This window comes from Camelina sativa, chromosome 12 (genome assembly GCF_030686135.1).
Source record: "Camelina sativa cultivar CO46 ecotype springtype chromosome 12, ASM3068613v1".
Lineage (NCBI taxonomy): Eukaryota > Viridiplantae > Streptophyta > Magnoliopsida > Brassicales > Brassicaceae > Camelina > Camelina sativa.
The window spans coordinates 18,289,673-18,299,238 of record NC_141891.1 but is presented as its reverse complement, the minus strand read 5'-3'; the positions used below and the strand labels follow the sequence as shown (position 1 = coordinate 18,299,238).

General features: G+C 32.3%; 1 pseudogene; it reads right to left on the bottom strand.

The window, feature by feature from the left end:
* LOC104733632 (BAHD acyltransferase BIA1-like) lies at nt 1–1,285 on the bottom strand (annotated as a pseudogene).
* Nucleotides 1,286–9,566: the final 8,281 nt, after the last annotated feature.

Here is a 9,566-nt window from a genome sequence, read left to right as displayed (position 1 = left end):
TTAGGTCACGAACGGGGGATTAAGGATGGCATAAGGAAGCAACTCTTGGTCATCGACGAATACGGACATGTCTTACTCAGGTAAGCTTATCCATGCTTCTACACCATCACCGTCTTTTGAATCAATCAACAGGACATACACCATATTGCCGTAAATCGTACTTGACGGGTAACCCATCCAGACCAGGAAACCCAATCCAAAATTAACCTTGTAGAAAGGCTTTCTGCACCAGCTAGACATTATGTATATGTCTGTGTCCGGTGACGCGTAGTCTCCTTCGTCCATCAAACTCACCAAAGACTGACTAAGTGTATTGCATTGAAGATTCTCTTTGATCATCTCGTTGACTCCTTCTTTAGCCTTCCTTAATCTGGCTACGATTTCGGGGATTTCCAACTCCCTATCCGCGTCTTTCTTGAGGGAGAAACCTGTTTGTAGATGGAATCCTAGGCCGCAAGTCCATGGCCTGGCCCATCACGGCTTGTCTTGGACTTACCAAGTTAGAGCGTGAGGATCTTCGGGCACATTTCCAGAGAAGTGACATGATAGCTTCAACACGTGTAGGTACAGGGACGCTTTCGCTAGCAGCCTTGTGTCTGAGTTCAGCAATCTTGGAGGGTTCGAAGACGAATCTTTTGATTATACTTGTGATATTAAGATTAGAATCCTCTGATGGGAATTGTAAAAACATTTTATGAGGAGAAGGAGGAGGAAAAATGGTAGTTTCAGCGAACTCAATAGTGTTTACCGCCATATCATTTGACTTCCCCATGGCCGTGGTGGTAGCCCAATCATTTACAAATATCGCCAATGAGGTTGCATCACAGATTTTGTGAGAGACAGAGACACAAACCGCAACTCCTGATCCCGACCCGAAGAAAGTTACCTTGACACTCAACAACGGCCACTCCCCTGGAGAATCTCCAGGGGCCAACTTCGGGAAGAATCCCTCAAGAGAGTCAGTGTTTAGGTTTCTCAGGAAATGAGGGAGAATGAGATCGTTGTGTGCTTCGGTGTAGACGGCTCCTTCGTCGTTACAGCTGATGGAAACGCCTTCTATTCGTCCAGCCAGGGGATAGAATCGTGACAGAGTCTCGGACAGAGAGCTTTTCAGTTTTCCCGAGAAAATATCCGGGGAGAGATCGTCAGCTTTGTAAAAGAAGACTGTGGACACGTAGATTGGGGGACAATGGAGATCAAGGATGGAGAGTTGAAGGCGATCACGAGGTGATGGTGAAGCAGTCTTAATCACTTCTCTCCCCGCCACCTCTAGCTTCGCTTCCATTGTATTCTTTTAAGACCTTAAAATATGACAACGCGCGGGTAACAAGACAAGTGGATTAAGGGCCTGACTGGTTCAAATGCAGTGTTTGCGGTTGCGGTTGCGGGAAATTGCGGAAGGGAGCGATTGTGGATTCAAGTGTTATTAAGCATTTTGAATGATTGGTTTAGCATTTTAAAATGGGTGCGTTTGCGGAAGTTTAACGACTGGTTGACCAACGGTTGCATTAGCGGTTAAAACATAATAAATATAATATATAATAATATAAATGTTTAAAAATACCAAAAACTTTATTAAATTTGATTTATAATTAAAATATTTAAAAATGTTAAAATAATTATTCAAAAATAAATAAATTTCATATTGAAACACTTATTACTTTAGGCATTTGGCTTTTCACCCAAAATTTAATCAAGTAATGTGATAAATGACAAAACTTATGCTTTAGATTATAGATATTCTCTGCTAAAATCTCACACACTCAATAAGTCCTCACATTGAATTACAAGGCTAAGGTAAATTAATTATGAAAGAGTAAAGAAGAGTCATTGGTAATTTGTTTTAATATATTCACAAATAATCTTATTTTCTTAAAATTCTGATGAAATTATCATATTTTTTTGAATGTATGTGAGATGTGCCAATATTTTTACATCATATTTTTTGGTTTGTTAATTGGAATTTTATTTTATTGTAATTGTTTATATTCTAATCTCCTCAATCGTATTTGTACTTCTATTTCTCTCTTCCTTTATGGGTACAATGGTTAGGTTGAAGATATAAAAAACAAAATTTTAGTATTTTTTTGATTTTTTTTTTGTTAAAAAAAAAAATTCCAACCGCAAAATCTTGCGGGAAGCAGCTTTTGGAATTCAGTGGTTGGAAGCGATTGGAAGCGGTTGGGAGCGATTAGAAGCGGTTTGTGTGACTGGAACCAATCGCTAACAACCGCTACCTCCCGCAAATGCAGCGTTTGCGAGAGGTAGCGGGAAAACCAGTCAGCACCTAAGCCTGTAGAGAGGCAGTTGATTGTAAGAAACAATAATGGATCAAAGATATCCTTATAAACTGCAAAAATAAGATATCATTTCAATGATATGATTCAAATTTTGGCCATCACAATAAGTTTGTGAAAAAGAATCTTTTATGGGTTAGAAATATTCATGGTTAAAGCATCTTTGTCTATTAGGACATCTAATTTAAATATTAATACTAATTTTGTATTTTATATTAATATTATAATATATAAACGGGTAATTGGATGCAAGATAATCCTACTATATTATTTGAGAAGTACAAATATGAAACTAACCTTAAAATGTGTAAAAATTACATTCAATTGCCATTTGAAAACTTAATTAAGATTAATTAATTAATTAATGAATTAAAAAATATAATTAATTAAAAACGAAAATTGGGGACACATAAAATAAAATAAATTGTAGAAAAAAAAATCTAATAGAATCAAAACTAATTCGTACTTCAAAAAAAAATCAACAGCTAAGATTTAGAAAATCTAATCAATATAATCTATATAACCACAAATTTTATCAAAAGAAATTTCCAGCACAGTTTAAAATCTTTACCAAAAATCTAATAAAATCTTATTATATAAAGCTTGGTTCTCAAAGTTAGTAACTCACCAGATCATGTTAGTTTTAACGATCAGAGATCAAAGTTAAAAACTCACAAGATCGTGACATGTGTCAATTTTAACGATTAAATATCCAAGTTTGTAACTCATCATATCGTGAATGTGTCAATTTTAACGATCAGAAATCACATATCAAGGTTAGTAACTTATCAGATCGTGACACATATCAATTTTAACAATCAGAAATCACTGTTTTCAAACTTTGTAAAACAATGCATAAGATAATTGTAATCTTATTATATTAAAAAATACTTTGTTAATCCTAAAAGGAAAAGGATTGTAAATACACCTCTCTATATAAGCAAAGAGATGATGACATATTTTTCACCAAACAAGATAATTCCGACTAGCTTTATTTTTTTTGGTAAAATTTTCTTCTTGGTTTCTTATTAACCTTTTGTTTGACACATCGTTGTTCTTGAACAAGTCTCGAAGGCAATTTGTTTGTTGTCTAATCGAAGCAACTATAAAAAGATTCCTACATATTACCACATGTTTTCGTCGTTGTTTCTTTGAATTTTGTTTCGTTTCTCAATTTCATAATGCATACTACGCAATATTTGACTTTGAAGTGTTAACAAATTTTTTTTATGCATAATAACTAAGGTTTTTGGGATTAACAAATTTCTCACGGTATTATTATTATGTTTATTAATTTGCAGGACACGTAGCATAAAAAAAAGATGAATAGACAAATGCAAGATAACAACAGAGATTATATAACACTAGATCAACTAAACAGAAAGCGTTCTTATCGTCGAATGATAGTACTTCTTACAAGAAAGTGGGAAGCAAGAAATTTTTAAAAAACAATGAGCTCATTGGGATAAATTTTCTCATAAAATAGAAAAAGGATTAGGGAAAATATAAAGAAATTTATTAATTCAAAAAAATGTAAATACTCACTTCTATATAAACATAGATCGTCTCATATTATTCATCTAACAAAATAATTTATTCAAAAATATTACTTTCAACTTTGTTCTATTGGTCAAACTTTTTTAACGGGAAGACAACTTTTCCTAATTTTTTTAAACCAAAATATACTCATACTTTCTATTTTTCAGTTTGGAATAGGTAAGATTAATATGTTGACCCAAAAAAAATGAAAGATTAATATATGCATATTTTTTTCTAATACTGTATTTTAAAATTTATTGTAGTAGTTTTAGATTGTTTTATTTAATTTATATTTTCATCTTTGAATTATTTGAGATTCATATATTACCGTGCTTATAATTTTCTATTATTTCATTAATTATATCAAATTAATTTTCTTCTAATTTCTCAACCTTGATTGGTTGGTAATAGACCATTTTTTTTTGTGAAAACATAATTGTTACCATTCGTTCAATCTCAAAAAGAGATAAAGAGGAGAAGGTCATCGACCTAATGATTGGATAAAATAGGCTAATCAAACAAAATTCTACAACAAACATAGATAGATTGGAAAAACATAAATCGTTGTTGATAGATCCATAGGAGCTTGAAGACAGAGGCTACATCATGGTGTGTCAAAAAAAACTTCAATGAATACATTGAGAAATGTAACATTAGTTACTATCAAAAGATTTTGTGACGTTGGAAAAAAGTCTTTAGTTTCATTGGTTGCTGGAGTAAGCCACTTTGAGATAGCTAAAAGACGTGAGCATGTTCTCTCCACACATGAGGAGGGCAGAGCCGAGTCTATGGTGGAGGAGGTTGGACGCAAGGTTATCTTCCCAAGAAAGGAAGGTGGGAGAGGTTGGACGCAAGGTTATCTCCCCAATGGAGGAAGGTGGAGTGAAGGTTCTCTCCATGGTGGAGGAGGTTGGACGCAAGGTTCTCTCCATAAGGGAGGAGGGCAGAACTGAGGTTCTCTTTATTGTTAGTCATACACTATTGTGATGTAATTTATTTTTTCTCTAAAATGTTTTTTGAGCCAACAATTTTAGTGATTAAAGAAATTATACAAAAGTGAACGTAAAGAGATAATAATTGGCTTAATTTGTTCATATAGACATTTTCTAGATGGTGGTAAATAATATGTTTGTAACATACAATATATTTAGGTGTAAAAAATACACTTTTAATGGTAACATACATAAAAGATATTTATATGGATATAAATCAGTTTATTGTAGCAATTTTTTTTTATATAAATAATATACAATAAATTTTAATATATTTTTAATAAATTTTATTTTATTAACAAAACTTTAAACCCGCACATCGGGTGGCTCCATATCTAGTAAAATATATAACACAGTTCCGTGTAATGGTTTAGATTTTAAAAATTAATAAATAAAAAAATAAAAGATATAGATATAGTATCTTAACTATTTTTTAAAAATATATATTTTTTTTTTCTTTTAGTCACCATTCTTTAGAAAAATAAAACTAATTTGAGATTTAAATATATTCAATGCTTAAAGGTGCTTATTACAAACAAGTAAAGGAAGCCATAAAAAAACAATGAATGTTGTTTTCAAAGAGGTTTTTCAAAACCTTCGCTAGCTATATTTAGTTGGTCTTTTTACATGTTAGTTATATATTTTTACTTACTTCACAACTTTATCGAGAATTCGTTTACCTGACAAATGTTTAAACAATTTTATTCATTACATGCAAATGTTTTATTGGCAGGTTTTCAATAAAAATTTTAAAATACAAAAAAATTTAATATAAGCAAACCAAATTTTTAATCACAAACATTATAAATAACATAATAACAAAATAAGTTATTACAAATTTTCATCAAAAAAAAGTTCAGCCCGCGGTTTTCCGCGGGTTAGTACCTAGTATATTGTAAATGATGTGATGATGTATAGGTCAAAGAAGAAATGAGGTGAAAACTTATTCAAAATGAAACTTCGAATCGATCATGTATTTATTACTATTTTGTGTGGAGCTCACTGTTACTATGCATACATAGTCATTTATCTTTTATTTTTTATATAAACGATCAAATTCGATCATTGTAAAACACAAAAACATTGCAAACTTCAATTATAAAAAAGTTAGAATTCTCTCTCGTATCTCTCTTTATTTACTATCCTAATCCTTCTGCGGGTATAAATTTCTCTCAATTATTTATATTTATATTCACTACAAAATCAAACATTTTTTAGAACAATACCAAAGATATTGGATGGATTTTTGTCTACAATAGACATTAGATCCGATTAGGAATGTATATAAAACTGTACAGAAAAGCTGTAAATTGATGTTGTAAGATGTTATGGAATAGTGCGAAACTGTAAAAAAGAGTTGTACATTCAAACTGTACAAAAAGCTGAATTTTTTTTTTAATAAAGTTTTTAATAACGCTTTTGTGATTGGTAAAAATTCAAAGTTGTACACTTGTAAAGCTTTGTTTATGTTCACCAATCAAACTCATTAATTCATTTGAGTGTCTGCACAAGGAAAAAAAAATCATTTGGGTATGAAAAGCCTTCAACTTCGTGTATCCCCCTTCATATAAAGTTTTAGTCGCTACTTTAGGCAATGAGATCCTTTATTTCTCTTTTTTTTTTTTTTTTGAACAAAATTTTTTCTCTCTCTTTATCATGTTGCATCTGAGACAGATTACAAGGAGTTAACCAATTGATTCTCCAATGGAAAAAACCCATCCTTTTCTAGCTTGAATTGATGAACTTATTTTGCTGTAAAAAAAAGGAAAGATATGATTGTATTTAAATTTTTGAAAGTGTTTGTGAATTATACATAATAAAGAAATTAACTGTTATTGATATAATAGAAATCAATTTATATGACTATGTTTAATTATATATAAGGTATGAGATCCAAGAGCAACTGATATAATAGTGGAATACCATAACTCCTAAAATGTTAATGCTAAAATTTAGAGTTTTTAAACAAATCTACCACATTTAAAAATCTTTCTTATGGCTTCTACCACATTTGATCACTTATTTCACACAATACCAGAAGCCAAAAGGAGAAAGACGAAAATAAACCTTCTCATATTTGTTTCATTTCTTTTTTTAAAACGAGACATCTTCTTTTCTTTTGTTCTTTTTTCTTTTTTTTTTGTTTGTCCCCACATCATCCATCGAATCTGGGTAAAATTCTGGCTGCTTTGAATTGAGAATTTGGATAAAAATCAGTAGTGATATGTGAGGACAATTTAATGACATCTCATCTCTTGTTTTTTTTTTGTCGAGTTTTATTCCGGAAGTAGGTCAAAACAAAACTAAATTTCTCATCCAATCTCCTTATGTTCCTCTACTCCCTTTAGTTTCAACAACCATATTTAAGTTACAAAAACTATTTTTAATTATGTTCACGAAGATCCGAAAGGATACTAGTTTCTAGTCTATAGACAATCAATATAAAAACTTGGACACATACTTTTGTCCATATTTACAACAAGAGGAACTTGTCTACTGACATTTAACAAATTGACCTTGTCAACAAGTCTTGTAATGCAACTTGTCCACATACTTAACTTGTCTACAGAACGAAATAACTTGTAGACACTATACACACCCCATCAATAGACACAGTTACTTAATGTCTCAAACGTGGACAACTTATGTTAAGGATAACAGTAATTTGTCTACATACTTTAACAAATGTCTATTGTCTACATACATTCTCAACAACCTTTTGATAAACTACTTATAAGTCATTAACTAAAGCAAATTGTCTACTGATTTTGAGAGAACAAAGTTTATATGGTTCGTAAGAAGATCGATGTTGTTGACAAAGAACTCAAACATTAAGTCTTAACAATGGAAAACATATCATTCTATCATGGCCAACAAAGGAGAAGTAATATGTGGACAAGTTTTATCTTCATTGATGATGTTGTCTATCAATTCTGGAAATTGTGGACAACAATATACAACAATACATGTTAAAATGTTGTCCTCTATCAAATTATAAATAAAATCATTTCTAGATTATAATCTAAATATATTATATAAAAAGTAATTATTATAATCTATGTCCGAATAAGTCCGATATCGTATTCATGGAGATGGGTCGGCAATTGTTTTTCTCGAACCTTGGTCGTATGCAAATCCCCTAGTACCACATCTTTTAATCTAAGCTTTTGGCTATTTGGATGGTTGTTTATAGATACTAGATATGTAAATGAATGGAAGGTTATCAGCATTATGATCTCCTCCCTACGGAGTGGAGATTACCGAAATCTCTTCATCCTTGTACCCATGTGTCCTTCAAATATCGAACCTGGCTTATCAGCAACACCAAGGAAAATTATCATGAAAGTAAGAGGCTGGCAAATCATGGCATTATGATCCCGCCTCCTTTGAGCGGTGATCACCGGAGATTCTCCACCTCTCAAGACTTGCTCCTATCCTCTGTCCCATTATCCTTATCTTGCTTTGTCCTGGCAAACCATGAGGTATATGACAGCTTATCAACATCACATGAATCAGTTCTGATTGTGACTATTCCAAATCTCTCCAACTTGCTCGTGGAAGTGTCTATGACACACCATGAGATTGCGTGTGGCTTGTTGCTCGTTTGCTTCAGTCTCCAATCCTCTATGGCCTATCAAAACTTTACTATTGTATGCCCATTAAAGTTTATTGTCACCCTTTTAATGCTTATTGTAACCTTTGCTATGCTTGAAGCTCTTGTGCACTCTGCCTTTGAGGCTTTCTTTGAATGAAAAATCAAGGCTTGTTTGACAAAAAAAAGAGAATGTTATATTAGTAAATGTACTACCATTTTTATTAAGTAGGGGATCAAGTTAGACTAGTGGTTGGATTTAGGTTAACTGAAAACGGAACAAAAATTTTAGTTCCCTTTGAAAGAAAAGTTATTAAAGAGTAGTCTCGGTGGTGCACAAAAAAGGAAAACAAGAATAGTCTCGGTTCTACAAGGATGCATGGGTCTATATTCAGATGTCTTTGTCCAAACCAAAAATGAATTCTCACAAAAGATTCATCCATATTTGGAAGATTTTTTATTTTATTTTATTTTATTTTATTTTATGTCAACCTAACATTAATTAAAAAATAACTCTAAGATTGGTAGCCTAAACCGGAGGATAAAAGTTTATAAATAGAATATCTGACACCAACAATTTAGAGGAACGAGCTAAGCAATCCGTCTTTAATAAGAGAATAAAAAGGGCCAATGAATCACTAAGTTCCTAGAGCTCATCAAGAAGCGTAGAAAAAGCCGGTCACTCTTCAAGGGTTTGCACCATTGTGACTAACTCAGAATAATCCGTCTCGAACCTCTGACAATCAATTCATCTAGATAGAATGCACTGCATGGCCCATAACAAAACTTCTAGCTCCGAGTGAAGAGGGGAAGGACTTATACTTTGACATCTTGCTCCTAACACTAAGGTCTGGCCCTCACTATTACGACTCCACCATCTCAGACCTGAACTAGAATATGATGTTTTCCAAGATCCATCAATTTGACAACGAACTATGGACCCCGGGGTGTCTAAGGGTTCTAGAGAACCAGGGACAGTCCTCGAGACTAGTTGGGCCTCCTCCCACAATAATTGTTCACCTAAAGCTTGATTAGTAATATCTAATAGCTCTGGCTGCACTACAAGAAAAATGCTTATTAATAGCACATTAGGATAGTACTATTTTCGTAACTGCTATAAATGATAGATTTTTGATTTTGGTTAGT